Raw genomic sequence first — 20420 nt, 5'->3', positions numbered from 1 at the left:
TTTACTATCTTTTTTCCATTAACATTAGACTTATTGATAATATCTTGTAGATTTATGTAGATTTCATTTTCCCTGGGGAGCTGTTGGCCATTGGCCCATGAAGGCAGGAAGAGCAGAAGGTAAGGCTCAGGGCTTGGAAGACCACAAGCAGGACAGAAATGACCTCTGGGAACAACTTCAGGGAGCTAATTCACCTTTTTTTTTTTTGTTTAGAACAAAGGCTAAATGCCCTTGGGGAGTGGGCCCCCAGTTGTACACAATTGGTTGGAAACAGGCATTTCAAGGATGCTTTGTTTGCAATAAACAGCATGCTCCTACCATATGAACAGAAACATAGTACCTAATTATACTATAGGCACAGGGAGGGGAGAGCTAAGCAGGTAACTGTGTCAAAGGCTGTAAATCAGATGTGGTGAGGGAAATCTATCCCTAAAGACACTCTTCAGATGAGGTCAGGCAGAGAGCAGGAAGCTCTGATGAGGATAAGGAGTCCTCCATCTAGCAAGGGGTTCAGAAACGCTCTCAGGACTTGGAAGGACTGCAACCTCAAACCTTCAAAGCTATGAAGATATGAAAAAATCAGGAGAATTACGTTTTTCTGTTTTTGTTTGTTTGTTTGTTTTTCTTGAACAATTGTATAGTCACAACTAAAGAAAATACACTGGATAATGTTGGTTAGTATTCTTTTTTTTGTCTACACTAAAGAAACTGTCAGAAGCAAGTGAATTGGATTCTGTCAGCTTATGATTAGGCTGGTTTACATCACACATTTAGACTCAATCAGTGATAACTTGTGAATATTTCTAATAATAATGTTAATAATAATAATATTAATAAGCAATAGTAATAGTGGCAGTAGCTTTTATATATTTAAATGGTCTCATTGTATGAGACCAGTGTAGGCCCCACCCCCTGCCTAGGAGTAGCTGGACAAACAGGAAAACTCAATGGTAGTTTTGTAGACTTTAGTCTCATTATACTTTGTTTGTTTGTTTGTTTTATATTTTAAAAGTGTCCTATTGGTCTTTTTCTCCTATATTTTGTTTTCTTCTTTGTGTTGTTGTTATTTCTGTGTGTGCATGTATGTTTCTTGTTTTGTTTGTTTGGCTTGTTTTTATTTTGTTTGTATTTAAAGAGAGAAAAAGAAAGAAGTGTGGGTTTAGGTGGGCAGGATGATGGAAAGAAGTTGGGTGAGGGGAAAAGCATGATGGGGATATATTTTATGATTTTCTTAATTAAAATAATAAGAGTAATTTATAAAGATATTCAAGGAACATGCAATTAAATTGCAATATATTAATAATAACAATCACCAAATCTTTCATAACATTTAAAGTAAGTTTACAACTTTGTATTGGATGCATTTGTAGTTATCTTGGTATTTGGCAGGACATAAGTTGTGCAGAAGTTCAAAGCACTCAACCTTTTTTATGTTTACAGCTGAGAGTTTTGCAAAACTCCAACTTTCATTTGCAAGCGTCTGCTAATTATCATTCAATGGAATTTAGCTTATGATTGTGTAAATATGAAGCAAACTTCATCGTGACTTCATTTCTAATATGTAGTATAGAAATTGCGCTTTTATTTGAACAAACTTAAAATATTACATGACTAGGGGCTAAGTAAAAATCAGAAAATAATTGCTAGTGATATACCTTTCTAGTTACCTTCATAACACTGACAGCTAAAAGCTGCCAAAGGAAAAGTGAGCACAAGTTATTTGCAGATGTGCGGCATAATTCTCACCTAAATACCACCCAGCCTTGCCCTGGGAAGCCAAGAGAGGAAGCAAAGATACTTGGTAAGTGAAAGATAAGAAAATATAATTTTCCAGTTAAGTAAACAAGAAGAAATGAGAGGCACATTGCTATTCGGATTGGAGTGATATACACATTTTTTTTCTATTCTTCGAGGAATGATATGGTGTCTGCATATTCTAGTTTGCTCGTCTCTAAGGACTGACATTAATGAGTCATGTAACTATGAACAACTCATTTTTATAGCCTTATCTTTTTCTTCCAAAATGTAAGCAAGATATTTCTAATAGGCAGTAATTTCCTCCTGCTGATATCCACCATGACACCAAGACATATGTGGTGTTCACAACAGGACACACAGTACTGCTTATAACTGATCACAGCTAAATATATGATTTTTAATACTCAAGGAACAGAGAAATTTTATTTATTTATTATTATCAAATATTAAGAGACTCCTACAAAGCTTTTAACTTATTGATCAGTGTGTATTTATTATATAATTAATTTTACTAGTTATTGTACATTGATACGGACACAGAACATAACTAGGAACAGAAGAATTTCCCTACCTCGCTAAAGGACATGTAACTTCTGAAGTCTTTCCTTTTTAGTGACCTAGCATGAATTCTGCTCTTTAGGATGACAATAGGGTTTAGAGGATTTATTTTGCAAATAAGTATCATCATCTGAGTGTCACACTTCATTCAAAAGAAAAGAGACGAGGAATTCTTTTTTTATTTTTTTTTTATTTTCGTGGCTTAGTTTATTTATTTTTTCATCAATTACACTTTATTCATTCTGCATCCAAAACCATTCAATGGAGATGGGGAATTCTATGCCTCATTGTGATGATAGAAGTAAGTGCTTTGAGAGGTAAATGTCATGTTCAGCAGATTCATGAAGATAACTGGTTATCATATAAAATACGGAAGCGACCTTAAGGACACACCTTTTCTCTTCTACATGGGGTGGAGTCAGCACTGTATTGTCTGTAACTTGGAAGTTGGTCCTTTTCCCAGGCCCATACATTATTTTACACTGCTTGTGGACTTTCCAGCCCATGGAAATATCACAAATGACCTCACGCTGGTTAGAGTCACTCAGTGAAGACTTAGAGCAATCTGAGTGTGAATACTGAGATAATGTATATATATACATTAAGTAAAACATGTGCCAGCAGTACAATCCCGCTGTAACTGCACTTGGACACTTGTCACCTGGAGAGATAATCAAGGTTGAGCGATCCTTGATTGACTGACATTAGATTATATATATATGCATATATAGTATCATTTTGTATATATAGTATCATTTCTCTCTCTTTCTTCTCTTTTTATGTGGGATATTGATGAAATACAGAGTGTTGCAAATCATGTTACAGGTTAAGGTAGACTTTTATTTTTTTAAGTTATATAAACAACTTTATAGCACATACAGAGAAAGAAGCAATGATCTTGGGATATCTGATTTGTTTAATCAATTACAACAAAATCACAGACTAGGTAAATTAAAATATAGAAATTTGTTATCTTACAGATCTGCATTTTGGTACTTCACAAACAACATTAGTAAAGTTGGTTTCTGTGGAAGCTTCACTCTGGCTTTTGTACGGTCACTCTTACGATGTCCTCACGTGGCTATCTTTGTACAGAAAGACTCCGGTTAACTCTTTGTCATTCTAGGACACTTGCTTAGTTGGATGTGGGCTCCATGTTAAAGGATCGCTCAACCTTGATTATCTCTCCAGGTGACAAGTGTCCAAGCGCAGTTACAGCGGGATTGTACTGCCGGCACGTGTTTTACTTAGTTAGGGTTTCTGTTGCTGAGAGGAAAGGCCATGTGTAGGAGCATGTTCCCTTACACTCTCATACATGTTCAATCACTGAAGGAAATCAGGTCAGCGACTCAAGCAGGGATGGAACCTCGAGGCAAGAGCCTATGCAGAAGCCATGGAAGGTGCTGCTTAGTGGTTTGCTCCTCATCTCTTGCTCAGCCTGCCTTTTTATAGAACTCAGGACCACCAGCCCAGGAAGAGTAATACATTCAACAATGACCTGCTTCCCCCATCAATCACTAATTAAGAAACGCCACGCTATCAGGACTTATGAAGGCGTTTTCCTAATTGAGGTTTCCTCCTTTCTGATAACTGTAGTCCAGATTTGAGTTGACTTAAAACTAGCCAGTTCAGCATATGAATAATTACTTAGCATAATTCAATAAATAATAGTGTTGGCTTAGGATGGATCATAGTTCTTCCTCATTATGTATTACCTATATTACTTAAAGTTATATGAAAACCAACTTCTTTTTAAATATTCATATACATACAGTCATAAAAAGATAAATGAAAGTTAATGTACATAGGGCATATGCTCATCACATAAACCACAAGAGACCCAAATGAATAGCTCAGCGCGCAATCTGGACACCTTTCCTTTATTTGTTGGTGAGTTGTGTCCTGGCAAACTGCACAAAGTACAGGGCATTGACATTCTCCACATTGCTCATCAGAACTGATGCTGAGGCCCAACTACTGAAGACATAGCATTAACATCCGATGCACTCTTGTGAGAACACAGCTTCTGCACACAGGCGGCCTCACTAAAACTAAAAAGGCCTAGAAGCAGATTGCATGGATAAGACATAGCTAGAACTTTCAATTTTCTGCATATGTTTACTCATTAATTATTTAATATGTATAGTGTGCATGTGTGTATGTGAATATGGGATGTGTTTGTACACACATGTGTCTCCGTGTCCTTGTCAATGTCAGGGGGCAACTTTAGAGGATTAATTTTTCTCCTTCAATCAAGTGGGTTCGCAAGAACAAATTCAGGTTGCCAGGCTTTGCTGCAAGTTTCCTTAAAACAAAACAATTTCGCTGGCCCCATAACTGAAAATGTGTCCAATACAAATAAACATAATAAAACTTGCACACACATACATATGTGAATTTATTATTTATTTCCTGACAATTTGGCATTCAATTCCTGACAATGTTTCTTTCTTTCTTGCTGAGGCCATTTTGGGAGTAAACAGAATTTGATCTTTTTGATGGAGAATCCCAAGGAAAATTACCCAGCTCTATTTTAAGGACCGAAGGCCAAGATGTCTGTGGTAGATTATCTTAGCAACTGTTAAACTGCCTGTGTGTGCAGAACTTCTCCTGCTAGCTGCTTAGCTTAGCTTACCTTTACTTCTGCAGAGTCCCCCGTGTGTCTGCTGAGCGACATACCAGCACAGGGTTTTCGCCTTTTAAAGCCCTGTGCTATGGTCACTCAGGGATATATGTATGTCCCAAATATCTGAGTGTAATCCCTGCCAGACTTTTAGTTGGCTTGAAACTATGGCTGAATGGCAATCTCTGATGAGCTCCCTGTAACCATATGAAACACTATTTGCACAAAATGTAAATTAAAATTTAAATAATGTGTCCTTAAATCTCAAAACACTGTTTATTAAGCATTATTATCTTATCAAAATAATGCTACCAATGGTCATTAACAAAGAACTGTCATTAGAATGGATCTTTTAGTTTTTAGTGCTGACTACTTAAACCAAACATAAAATAACATTTTAGCATAATTTCATCATAATTTCCATAACCCTATAGCTAAGTGTGATCAGAATTCCACAACTTAAAAGTCTTATAGCTATTGATCTCTTCCTTACAAATCTAATGCTGTTTAAATTTTGGGGAGGTAGTCTACTGCTGTTAGATCTAAAACCGAAGCATGCAGTGTGACGCACCCCACTGCTATTCAGTGGCATGAACTTAGTTTTATACTTGTGAAAGGTTTTATAGTAAAGCCCTATAAAGTCAAAATAAAAAGGAGAATCAAAGCGTTTACTAAATTGAGGTTCAATTTTACCAAGATTACATAATATATGAAATAACATCTAAGGGCCATTTTCTATAAGAATGAGAAAGTTTCTTCAGTATCTGAAGTGAATCCAGAAGCACAATAAATTGCTGTGCTTGAACAATACTGTCTTAAAGGACAGCAATCTCAGAATGAACTCTATAGGCTCCAGGATGAATGGATGTGCCCATATGATGGCATAAGTTACAATATTAATGTACAAATAATGAACCTCTTAAAATAAAGGATATCATCAATCCAATCACTGCAGCAAAGCCATAAACCTGTGGCAACATAACGGCCATTTTTCTAAGAGACAGCACTAAATACATTCCTGAAAAAGTGAGTTGTGAATGTGATAAAGGTTCTGGGACACTTATTTAAGACAATGGTTCAGTTCATACTGTGATGGCTGTTAAAAGTTAACTTTATTCTGAATCACCTACTTTTGAACAGTGCTACAGCTAAGACAAACACTTGCATTGCATTCTGATATTTCCAGTGTCCAAAATGTTATAAAACTAAAAGGGGGAAAGAAAAAGTCAGAATGCATTAAGAAAACTCGAGTTTCCTCTTTAAAATAGATTTGGAGTCTTATTCCTCAGTGTTTGTGCTTTTTAAATTCATTTAAGCCACTGTTCATTTTAACTATATTTATTGTATTTTCTAAGACGTGTAACAGTATTTAATATTCATGTCTTTAATTTGTGGGTTTTATTATTTCCAGTAAAATTTCCAATTCCAATTTAATAAGACTTTTGACAATACAAGATATGATTTAGAATAGCACTTATAAACTATTCTCTAAGAATTTAGAAATAAAAAACATAAAAGGACAGTAGAAATTAATGATATCTATTTTACAGAAATTATATATTAGTGTTAAGCACTTTTCTTCTATATGATGTCTTATAAAGGCTTTTCGCGACTCTTTAAAAATCTGTGATTTGAAGTTATGACAATGACCTCACATTACAGCTGCAATTCTTTGTAAAGTCATTTGATATAAGGCCATGTTAAATAGTATGAAAGATATCCTCTTAAGTCTTCTATCCTACTTTAATAAAACTTAATTCTGATATTAAGCCATTTGGTTTAATTTCAAGGGAAGAAAAGTTAACATTCATTGACCAATACCAGTTTCTTTGGCATATACATAAATTGCAGCAGAATCAGAGTATCCACAGCCATGATCACCATGAGTGCTATGGAATTTTAACCACAAGAAAGTGTATCCATATGAAGCAATGATATCAATAAAAATAATATGCTTAACATGTTGTGAAAATAATAAATGTTTATTATAATTGAGAATTAAAAGAAAAAATTATGAACACTGATTACTTATGAATGTAAGTACAAAGGCTATGCAGCACTTCATAGTGGGTTATCTTGTACTATAGTTGGAACGGACACAAATAGTCGTAAATTTTTAAATATTTTACAATAACAAATGCAATAATCTTTAAAGGGAAAACTAAAAATAACTGAAGTACACTTGGTAATAACAAAAATCTATAATCAAAACCATGTAACAAAGTTGTTGAAAGCAAGAAGTGATAGTTCTATTGAAATACTAAGATCTATTTTACTTTCTAATAACTGTTTTTAAAGTTTGGAAGAATATGGAGAACTTTTGGTCTGGACAGCAATCATGATATCTTGGCATTCAATGCATTCTAAAAATTATCACACACAATTAACTTACACTTCATCATTCTGAGAACAGATGGCAAAGTTAAACAGGGTTTGCATATTCAGAATTAAAAACCAGGATTGTGATTGAAAATTCATACGGAGATACTTTAACCGAATAGCCATATTTCCAGACAAATAGGAATTATAGGAAGTCTTATTTTTCACATTTTTCAGATTTGCATTCATCCCCACATTGAGAGGTTTAACGTTTTACCCTGTTTCTGTTAGAGTCATCTAACTATCAGGCCAATCTGTTTTGCACCATGTTCTAGTCTCACAGTATTATTTTATGTGGTTATAGACGACATGTGTTTGAAACGCTTGCAGATTACAAATATCTTATTAATGGGTATGAATAAACCAGCCATAAATATGTATTTTGAAGAGAAAAACCATTCAGATTTTTGGCTTAGTAACCTACTTATCAGCATTTTGGTCCCTTTCATGACCTAAATAAATTTATAAACTCATACTTCAGTAACACTTTCAAACTATTATATTTATATAGAGTAGGCATAATCATTCTCTAACTCACTTTTAATTTATATTAAAAATAACAAGTATCATAATGACATATGCATACAAACAATATTACATACATAATATATAAATACATCAGAGAGGCCAAAAAATTAGAAGAAAACAAGAAGTATATGAGAAGGTTTAAAGGGAGGAAAGGGAAGGGGAAAATATGCAATTAAATAATATTTTCAAAAATGAAAAAAGTATCTTTTTATATCTGATAATTGTTTTATTATTTTTTTATTATTAGTTACATTTTATTAACTCTGTATCTCAGCTGTATCTCACTCCCTTATTCCCTCCCAATCCCACCCTCCCTCCCTCATCTCCTCCCTGCCCCTTTCCAGGTCCACTGATAGGGTAGGACCTCCTCCCCTTTCATCTGACCCTGTTTTATCAGGTATCTTCAGGACTGGCTGCAAAGTCCTCCTCTGTGGCCTAGCAGGACTGCACCTCCCTTGGGAGGTGGAGAGGTAAAAGAGCCAGTCATTGAGTTCCTGTCATAGATAGTCCCTGTTCCCCTTACTATGGGAAACCAATTGGTTACTGAGCTACCACGGGTTTCATCTGAGCAGAGGTTCTAGGTTATATGCACACACGGTCCTTGGCTGAGTGTCAGTCTCATAGAAGACCCCAGTGCCCAGATATATTTGGTCCTTGTGGAGCTCCTATTCTTTCCGCGACATACAAACTCTCCTTCTTTCATATGATTCCCTGCACTCTGCCGAAGGTTTGGTTATGAGTCTTAGTATCTGCTTTGATACACTGCTAGTTAGAGTCTTTCAGAGGCACTCTGCGGTAAGCTCCTGTCCTGTTACTTGTTTTCTCCTATGTCCAATGCACATCCCATTTGTCTTTCTAAGTGAGGATTGATCACCTTCAGGACTGGCTCACAACCATCTATAACATGAACTAATTCCCTCTTCTGACAGATGTAAATGCAGATAGAACACTCATATACATAAAATAAATAAATCTTTAAAAAAAGAAAAAAGTATCTTTTTAAAGCTGTATCTGTGTTTCTATTACCTATCTCTAAATATCTGTATGGCACGGGAAGGACACTGAGGGTGGATGGGAAATGTATCTTGGATTAATGAGTGGGCTCAATATAATCAATATAACAGGCTTTGAAAGTGTAAAAGGAAGGTAAGACAGCCTGGATGTTTAACATAAGCCATTAGCGAACGGATGTGCACAGTTTGTAAAAACCCTTAAAGCGTCAGCAAAGAGGTGCTGTCTCCCACTCGCACTCCAAACATGCAGAATGAATACAATTTTGTTCCCATAGTTATTTTGACCAGCAGAGACTATTTTAGGATTCTGACCACATAACTATAAGATAATTGTGTTGTTTTATGGAGCTATAAAATTAATGCTTAATTATCACAGCATGTTTAGAAAACAGATACATCTCCCATTTTCTAATCTTTCTCACTCTCCTCATATGTCCTCCCTGCTCATTGTGTTTCATATTTTACTTAAGCACAATTAGCAAGCCTGTTTCCAGTTGAATATCTAATCTGTGTCCCAATTGTTTATTAAAACTTTTCTAAGAAATTTAACTTGTTTACGGATGAACAATTTCTAGAACTGTTATTGAACCATATCACTGTTCTTGTGAATAACTTAAGCATTCAATACATGGAGTGTATTTCTTCTTTTCATGTCTAAATTTATTTTCCTTTCATAAATCAAAATAATAAAAACCATTACTGCACCACCTTTTCATTTTTCAAGAAAAAAGTCTTTGTCATACATATATTATGATCATACCCTTCACTCCTCCCAAATACTTGTTACCACCCTACTCACACAACTCCCCATGCATTCTTTCACACTCTCTCTTTAAACAACAAAATTATGTATAGCTGTGATGCCAAGTGAACAAGTTGCTTTGGCCTGGTCGCTGGACTATTCTTCATACTTCAAAGACAAATTCAGTTGAATCTTGTTTCAAAGTTTTTGTTAATGTTATGTTGTACAAAGTTTTTCACCAACCCTACATCTGGAAGGCTAATCTCCAGATGATGTAAAGAATTGAAGAAGTTGAACCCCAGAAAATCAAGCAACCCAATTAAAAAATGAGGTACAGAGCTAAACAGGGAAATACCGAGTGGCAGAGAAACACTTTAAAAAATGCTCAGTTTCCTTAGTCATGAGGGAAATTCAAATCAAAACAACCCTGAGATTCTACCTCACACCCATCAGTATGGCTAAGATCAAAAACTCAAGGAATGATGCATGCCAAAGAGGTTGTGGAAAATGAGGAACCCTCCTCCATTTCGGTAAAAAGCCACTTTGGAAATCAATCTGGTACTTTTTCAGAAAATTAGGAATAGTGCTACCTCAAGATCCAGTTATACCACTCCTGGACATATACCGAAAATATGCCCCACTCTTTATAAAGTACATTTGCTCAACTATTCCTAGAAGCTTTATTTAATAGCCAGAATCTGGGAATAACCTAGATGTCTCTCAACAGACGAATGGATTCAGAAATGGTGGTACATTTAAATGATGGAATATTGTTCAGCAATTAAAAACAAAGAAATCATGCAATTTTCAGGCAAATGGCAGGATCTAGAAAAGATCATCCTAAGTGAGGTATCCCAGGAGCAGAAAGACACATATATTATATACTCAATTATAAGTAGTTATTAGCCACATAATATAGGATAAATATTCTAAAATCTGTAGCCCTAAAGAAGCTAAATAACAAGGAGAACCCTTGGGAAGAGGCTGAAACCTCCCTCAGAAGGGCAAACATGAAAATCATCAGAAGTAAGACAAGGAACAGGACAGGAGTCTTCCACAGGAGACCTCTGAATGAGTCTACCCACCGGGGTAACAAAGGAGATACTGAGACTCATAGCCAAACTTTGAACAGAGTACAGGAAACCTTACGGAAGAAGAAGGGGTGGGGGGGAGGAACACCACAAGCAGACCAAGAAAACCAAAAAAACCTGATCCCAGGAGGTTTTGCAGAGACTAATACTCCAACCAAGGACCATGCACGGAGAGAAACTAGACACCCTGTTCAGAGGAAACCCACTGGATGCTCAGTTTCCAAGTGGGTTGCCTAGTAAGGGATTCGAGGGCTGTCCCTGACAGGAACTCAGTGGAGGGCTCTTTGTTCACCTCCCATGGTGGAGGTGCGGCAGCCTTTCCAGGCCACAGAGGAAGATGATGCAGCCAGCTTTGATGAGACCTAATAAGCTAGGGCCAGAGAAGGGGAGGATGGCCTCCCCTATCATAGGACGAGGGAAAAGACATACTGGGAGAAGAGGGAGGGTTGGTAGAATTGGTAGGAGATGAGGGAGGGAGCTACAGCAGTGATACAAAGTGAATAGATTGTAATAATAAATAAATTAAATAAATAAATACACAGATAGAGAAATAAATAAATTTAAAAGTTATGTCGTACTCTTTCCTGAGGGGAACACAGATTAACGTTACTCTTCCTAACACTAATTCCACATGACAAAGATCAAATTAAAATACTTTAAATGTCATGACTTTCTCTTTTGTTTTGAAAACTGCATTTAGAATAATAATGAGCTGTAAAATCTAAAATCTAAAATCAATCTAAAGCAAGTTTCTGACATCAGTATCTATACAATTTGAAGTATCTCCCATTCTCTGCATAAAGTCCATGTAGGTTCTGACCATATTGGTCATGCATATTCCTAACTTAGCCTTCCATTCTGTAATGAGGAATGAAGAACCTTGCCAATGTTTGATATTTTAAGTATAGGAATTATGTATTGACCATGCACAGGAAAGAATACAACAACAAATATCCCCTTTCTTCTACCTGTAATGAAGGAATACTTTTTCTATATACCTTTAATTTCATATTCATATTATTTTGAATTATGGCTTTAGTAGGGGCATTTTCTGCTACCTTTCCTAGCTCCCAAATGGTGACACAGAGAACAATTACATTTAATCAACAAGCATTAAGCGCTATAACTGGGCAGATAGTCATCTATTCTAACTCAGTTATACGAGTCTGGCTACCTCCCAGCCATGTGCGCTTTTACTTGCCACCTCAGTATTACCTTGCCATCTGCTGTAATTCTCTGTCCTCATGGCGAACTCCTGCTGGTTCTCCTCGTGGAGGCTTCTCTTATTCTTCTATCACATTCTCTCTCTTTCTGAATCCCCCTGACTGGGAACAGTAGTCCAGCTTTCTTCCCCCTGTGACCAGGTATTGGCTAAATCAGCTTCCTTGTTAAGTAATCAAAGATAATTGTGGAGTAAATTTTATGTAACACTGAGACCAGAGATTCTTCATAGAAATGCCAATGCCCATGTCTGGACTGCAACCAGATCTTGGAGCATGGATATCAGCATCACTGTGTATTAACACAGTGCACAAGACCATCCCCCAACAATATTAATTTTGTCTTTTGGTGCCATTAAATAACTTCTGTATTCATAATGAATTTTTATCTTAATAAATATTTTTCTTTTTGTATAGCAGCATGTTTTAATATTTTCATGTGTGATCCTTTGAAATATAGATTCCTGTGGGTATCTTTTTCTATGATGAATATAGATGTATATATGTCTCTGTGTGTATGTATGTATACTAACACTTTTGTTATGTAACAGGTGATTAGAACAACTAGCTTGGTGTATTCCTTAGTTTTCATCTATCTGAAGTCTATTATTGTTGCAAGGCAGATGTTAGTGCATAATTGGAGCTAAAAACTGTGCTTTCATCTTGGCCATTCTGATGGGTGTAAGGTGATATCTCAGGGTCGTTTTGATTTGCATTTCCCTGATGGCTAATGAGGATGAGCATTTCTTTAAGTGTTTTTCTGCCATTTGATAGTCCTCTGTCGAGAATTCTCTGTTTAGCTCTCTTCCCCATTTTTTAATTGGATTACTTGGACCATGTATGGATATAACCTAGAACCTCCACTCAGATGTAGCCTGTGGTAGCTCAGTAACCAATTGGTTTCCCAAAGTGAGGGGAAAAGGGACTATTTCTAACAGGAACTCAATGACTGGCTCTTTGGTCTCCCCACCCCCGAAGGGAGGAGCAGTCCTGTTAGGCCACAGAGGAGGGCTTTGCAGCCAGTCCTGAAGATACCTGATAAAACAGGATCAGATGAATGGGGAGGAGGTCCCCCCCTATCAGTGGACTTGGAAAGGGGCACGGTGGAGATGAGGGAGGGACTGGGAGGGAATGAGGGATCGGGACACGGCTGGGATACAGAGTTAATAAATTGTAACTGATAAAAAAAATTAAAAAAAAATAAATAAAAAAACCAAAAAAAACTGTGCTTTCTCTTTCTCTCTCTCTTCTCCCCTCTCTCTCATTGATTGCTCTTTCATTCCCTCCACTTTTCTCCTTTTTTGATCTTTTTGAGACATTCTCCCTGTATTTCCCAGGCTATCTTATACACTGTGTACTCAAGGAGAGCATTGAATGTGTTATACTCCTGATTCAGTCTTCATTGTACTGACATTATAGGTTTGTATCACCAATGCTGGTCAAGTTTATTTTTTTTTTACATATCTCCCTTAACCCTTTTCTTTTATAAAAGAGCAAATGTATTTTTAAAAGAAGATAAAGACATACCTGATAAAACAGGGTCAAATGAAAGGGGAGGAGGTCCTCCCCTATCAGTGGACTTGGAAAGGGGCAGGGAGGAGACCAGGGAGGGAGTGTGGGGTTGGGGAGGGAATGAGGGAGCGGGATACAGCTGGGACACAGAGTTAACAAAATGTAACTAAAAAGAAAAATAAAATTAAAAAAAAGAAGATAAAGACAAATAAAGTACCAGAAAAAAAAGAAGGAAAGGAAAGGAAGAGAGCAATGGTTTCCATAAAATCCTTTTCTACTCAAATTCACAAGATTTGGTTAAGATGGGATGGATGAGGTCTATTGATTATAAAATGGATAAAACCATTAAGTTTAGCTATACCCAAGTCATGCCATGTTGTGCTGTTTCCACACTTAAGCTAGGTATATGAGAAAACATGGGGCGGGATGACAAATTTATAAAAGTGATATATACTTTCTGGCATGAATAAACTGTATCTCTAAGATAAAAAATTATAAGAGAAAGCACATTGCAAATTTTATAAAACCTTGAATTACCGTTTCTAAAAGTTGAACCTATTCTTTCAGGACTCTATTATTTTATAAAAGATTCCATGTTTGCAATAGTAAGTCACAAAACCAGTTATCCTACCATACACTAAGACCTTTTCTCCATAAATATCTAAAGCACATTTCCTTGATGAAATAATAATTTTATGAATTATTCATTTAGCAAAATGTAGTTCAAGATATAATTAGCTCAAATGTTATGTTTTAAAATTTTTCCTCCGTGTAGAACTTCCTGTTTCTTCTGCCTGTTTCTCCCCTCTGCAGCACATTAATCCAACCCAGCCTGTCTCTTGAGTGTGCACCGGTGCAGGTACACATGCATGTACGCACAGGATAAGCTTCTTTCCCGCTAAATGTTTGCTGTGTACATCTGAACTCTGCAAGTAAAGAAATTGCAGCCAAGCAGAAAAAATTTATTACTTTTTGTCTGTCATGTACAGCTATGAAAGAAATCAAAAGAAGTTTAAACAAGAAAATTTAAAGTAATTTTAAAAGAAAGAACTATCAAGCATTCAGTCTTATTTTATTTTGATCTATTTTTCATCTTTATTTCATAATCATTAATCTTATCAAAGCTTTTTGTTTCAAAGGATTGAAAGTGATTTTACTCAAAGCAGGAGGAACTGGGAGCTACAACATACATACAAAGTCTAGATTTCTCCTTTTTAATCATTTTAATTAAAAGTAAAAATAAATGTACTTTTCTGATTGTTATTAGTGACTACAAGGTGATGGGTTTATGAAAATAAAATACTTAGCTAATATTTCCTGTTAACATGGTGATTATGTATGAAAATGTCTAAGTATTAAAGAAAATCAGTAAAACAGAAAAAATCATAAAAAATTCAAAGAAATAACAGCCTGTTGTTTTAGCTACTTCTTTCAGCTCTGTTGATAATCTTTGCCTGAAGTATAAACACTGAGTGGAATACCACTGTGTCAAAACAGATTACTCAATATGGGTATGCATGCAACAAGAATCATAATGAACCATGGAGGTTTACTCTATGAATCATACAAATAAATACATGTGTCTGGTGTCAGGTAATAAATAAGAAGTTATGTTAGAGGTAAATAAAACAACACTTCAAAAGTGACAATATTCTTTCCACTAATTTTAATTAATATGGTTATTACATTTGTATATATAACAGACCTATTATTTGTGGTAGCTTCAGATCTACATATTGAAAGTCCACCTTTCTGGTATAACATTTGGTGATGGTTGTTGCCAAGAACTTAGATAAAGCTAAGACATGAGCATGGAGTTCTCAATCTGGGGTCAATGCCTTTAGAACATACAAAACCTTCTTTCTTTTTGTGTGGACAAGGAACTGTATCAACAGGAATACTATGATTAGGGCATGATTTTCTTGTGACTAGAGCTATGAGAACATGAGCTCCTATTGTTTTAGCCTTCCAAGTATTCTCTTCATAACTGCTCACATAGTCTCCTAGATGTGTTTTCTATGTTCAAGAACACTGTTGGTTGGGACTGTTAGAGACATGAAAGAGAGCCTCCAACTGTGTTGTAGAATGGTGAAAGAAATATTTCAAAAATATGTGCAGATATTTTTCCTATTTACATTTCCCCATAAAACAGTGCAACACAAACCAGAAAGTGGCCACATGAAAAGTAAGAGTAGAACAAAATAGTTTCTTTAAGTTTGTTAATATAGTGAATTGTAATTTTTCCTGACTGAAAGATGAGCTACAGTAAAGGGGACACAGAACTTGTGGAACTGGGCAGCCAATGACTGGTTCAAACTGAGACCCATGCCACCACACAGCCCATGCCTGACACTGCATAGAGGGCCATGAACCATAGGCTGGATAACTCAGAGACCTAGGATAGACCCAAACAGGACTGACAAAAAAAAACCAAACATAGTCAATTATATGATTCTTATTGATATTCTGCTATACTCATTGACCAGAGTCTAGAAAAACCAGCACCAGGGAGGCTGCATACAGTAACTGATAGGAGCTGATACAGAGACCCACAGACAAATGTTAGGGGGAGCTCAGGGGAAGAGGGTGGAGATTGTAGGAGCCCATGGGGTCAAGGACACCACAAGGAATCCCGCAGAATCAGCTGACCTGGGCCCGGAGGAGCTTATGGAGATGAAAGCTACAATCAGGAAACCTCTGTGGGTCTGATCTAGCTTCTCTGCATGGCGTTATGGTTGTGTAGTCTGGTGTTCTTGAGGGACTCCTAACAATGGGATCAAGGGCTAATTTTGACCCTTTTACCTGTTTGGGGGCTCCTTTTCTCCTAATAGGTTGCGTTTTCCAGCCTTAATATGGGGTGGGAGGGTGCCTCGTCTTATTGCAAGATAGTATGCCGTGTTTGGTTGACATTCTTCAGCGGCCTGCTCCTTTCTAAAGGGAAATGGAGGAGGTATAGATATGGAGGAGAGGGCGTAAGGGAGAGCCTAAGAGGAGAGGAGGAAGAAGAAACTTTGGTAGGGATGTAATATATAAGGGAAGAATAAACTAATTAAATTTAAAATACTCTACAACATAAGTGTAATGTTAACTATTTTGTATCAGGGATTGTCACAAATGATATCTTTCACTTTGAGAAGGGGTGAGAATCACTATACTATAAAATTTCTGTCAAAGGGTCAGAAAGCATAGCTTCCATGGGAATGAAAATCAAGCGAATAAGTGGAAAAGACTAGCATCTAAGAAAATAAGAAAATAAGGACTAGCAAAGCTATGAGTAAGGTAGGACAAGAAGGGACTTCTGTTTCTGTCCCCACAGGACAAAAGCTTTAGTTTAGAAGCAACTGGTGACTCAGTCTCCACTCCAATTGAGGATACAAAGACACTTGAAGGGACAGTACCATAACCTTGGCATGCTGACATATGGCTTTATACTGATGAATCAAAACTCAATAAGTAAGTGGATTGGCACAATCTCATATACAGGGATTGTGGAAAGATTGTGTATGATTTTCCACTAAAAAATTCTATTTCAGTGTTACTGAGTTATACATGAGATTGGCTAGTTAATCAAAAATAAAAGAATCAAAAATATGCCATGTCAAGAAAAAAATAACAGAGACAAGAATTTGGGAAACATTCAACCTGAAATTTAAAAAAATAATGTATTTTTATATAACTATTGTATTATATGGTCTATTGGGAAAGCTAGTCACAGACGAAAGAGTAATTTTGTTAGGCTTTTATATAGTAAGTGGAAAGGACTTAAGTTAGATGGGTAGGTTTGAGAGAAAGACATTTAGAAGAATATCTACAATTATGTGTCTTATTTATTTTTATATGTATAAAAATGTCAAAATGTTTATTGCAATATAGTAGCGAATTCCGTAAGAACATTTGAAGTCCTTTTCTGGACATGCTATACTGTCTCTCTCTCATGTACTATGTGTCTCTTTAAACATACCTTTCATCCTTGAGACACTACATCTGCTTATGTTTGGCAGGGCGTTTAGCCATTAATTTTGAATATAATATCCTCTGAAGAAAAACATTCTTTCCTAATACAACATTCAAATAGTTAACTACATGTTGAGCAGACTGGTGCTTGTTGTACTTTCTGGGAGAAAACATAATTGGTTCATATTCAAACCCTGTTTGATGGATTCATACTGCATGTAAATTTTTTTTTAAAATGTGTTGCAGATTTTTTGTGATGTTTTTTGTAGCGCACCTTTTACATCTGTGCTTCTCATGCTATAGGTCAGGGGATTTAACATGGTGATGGCTAGAGTATAAAATAAGTATTATATTTTGTTAGTATCAATGGAATGACTAGATTCAGTGTTCCATAGAACACTGTAACTACTGCCACGTCGTTCTACAGGTAGAGAAAGGTTTGTATCTGCCCCCAGCAGAGTTCATCCTGAGAATGGCCATGAGAATTAGCAGGTAGAACATGAGGACATCCATAAGGGAAGAAATTAAATCAAAAGATGAAAGATCATAACTATTTCAACTTTATATATATTGGAACAATGCAAAGATTAAGAGAATACAGGCAGAATAATGACTGATTGCATTGCAACAATGGAAAAAAAGAGAAAATATTTATGTTGACTACAAGGAACATAAATGTACAATAAAGATAGGTGATTGTGACGAGGACTGAACATACATTATGTGACAGGATGACAGTGTAGAGCAGAAGCTTACATTCCTTGTGGCCACAGAGCTGTGATAAGACATTGTACACAAAATAAGGGCCTCACTGCCAATGAACAGAAAAAAAAAAAGCTAGCAGTATAGCACAAAAAATAATAGGCAATTGCATTTTGATTTTGTTTATTAAACAATTGCGCAGCCAAAAATGTTGTTAAACTATGTGGTAGATCAAAACATAGGAACATTGTTAAGGCCACGTGATGTATGGTGATGTTCTGAAGGAATAGGTTTCACTACTGCCAAAGTACACCACCTATTTGGAAAGGTTACCATGTGATTGAAAGTCCTTGGAAAGAGAGGAAGCACACTTAATTTGAGGCCTGTGCTACAAGATATATTGAATTTAGACTGTGACAACCGTCTCAGAGGCATTGGACAAGAGACTAAGGCTGATTAATATACTGCTGTAGTCATACTGCTTGGACTCTAGGTGGCAGGAGCCATGGTTGATTTCCAACTCACTCACAAGGCAGAGAGCTGAGCCCTGCTTACAGTCTTGTCCCTTAAACATGCTAAGAATATCTCTGCACATTAACCATTTGAAATTAAGCAAAAGTGACTGCACAAGAAAAACAAGGCTAGGAAAGTCAATTAACTGTGGTTCAACATTGTAGTCAGCAGTGAATAATGCTCCTTAAGTCAAGGCTGTGATATTCTAAGCCAATACATTTTTATTAAAAAAAGACCTCTTCATTAATGGTTACATAATTCTTATTTTCTATAACTGAGTGCTGCCATGCTAAGGAAAAGAAAACATAATGATTTATTTGTTTTATTTTGTATGAAGTCAAACATATTCTCAAAAGGAGAAGTTAAAAGAAAAGTACATTATACAAAAGGTTTGATATTTTGTGTGTAACAACATGATGCTATATGATATTAGGCTGCAGTTAAATAATGAACCATAATCTCAGGCTAACCATCAAATATTAAGATAAAATGATTAAATTAGTACAGGAAATATAATGAGATATTATTTAGTAGAATGCATATAAAGAAAATAGAATTATTTTTAAAAACTTGAAAGAATATAACTAGCATAATAAAAGTTATGAGTCTAGTAATTGAAATAAAATAAAAGTAGGCTGAGAACAGTAACTGAAAGGGGGATTCAGGCAAGCCAAAAATTCTGCATACACTGAAGTCTTGCTTAAAAGTTGACATTTTAGAAATGCACCATAAGACCACTAATGTAATAAATGTAAATAATGTATATTAATATCATACAATTTGCTTTAGAATAACAATATGGTTAGATTTATAAGTAATATTAATATGAAGTAGGCATAAATTAAAAAATGCACATACAACTAACTTAAAAAGAGATACTAAATACATGTGTATAAGATTTTACATTTTAGTTTGCATTTCCCCAATGACTAGTTGAGCATTTTTTAAGTGTTTCTCTGCCATTAGATATTCTTCTGATGAGAATGCTCTTTTTAGCTCTGTACCCCATTTTTTTTTAAATTGGATTACTTGTTTTATTAGTGTTTAACTTCTTGAGTTCTTTAATATATTATGGGTATTAGCCCTGTGTTAGATGTAGGGTTGGTGAAGGTCTTTTACCATTGTGTATGCTGTTGCTTTGTTCTGTTGACAGTGTCCAATGCTTTAAAAAATCTTTTCATTTTCAAGAGGTCTTCAGTGCCAATGAGGTCAGGGCTCTTCCCCACTTTTTCTGCTAACAGATTTAGTGTATCTGGTTTTATGTCTAAATTTGAGATTCCACCATACACATGTCAAATTGGCTAAGATCAAAAACTCAAGGGATAGCACATGCTGGAAAGGCTGTCCAGCAAGCCTGTAGTTAACATCAAACTAAATGAAGACAAACTTAAACCAATCCCACTGAATTCAGGGAAAAGGCAAGGCTGCCCACTTTCTCTGTATCTCTTCAACACAGTTCTTCAAATCCTAGAAAGAACAACAAGACAATTAAAGGAAACCAAAAGGAAACAAATTGGAAAGGAAAAAGTCAAGGTATCACTATTCACAGATGATATGATAGTATACAAATAGTGACCCCAAAAATTCAACCAGAGAACTCCCTTAGCTGATAAGATCCTCCAGCACAATAGTTAGATACAAATTAATTAAAAAAAATCTGAAGCCTTCCTGTATACAAAACATACATATGCCTTCACAATTGCCACAAATAAGATAAAGTACCTTGGTGTAACTCTAACCAAGCAAGTGAAAGACCTATATGAAAAAACGTTCAAGTCCCTGAAGAAAGAAATTGAAGAAGATATCAGAAGATGGAAAGATCTCCCA

This window comes from Meriones unguiculatus, chromosome 17 (genome assembly GCF_030254825.1).
Source record: "Meriones unguiculatus strain TT.TT164.6M chromosome 17, Bangor_MerUng_6.1, whole genome shotgun sequence".
Taxonomy (NCBI): domain Eukaryota; kingdom Metazoa; phylum Chordata; class Mammalia; order Rodentia; family Muridae; genus Meriones; species Meriones unguiculatus.
Note: the sequence above shows the minus strand (reverse complement) of the source record.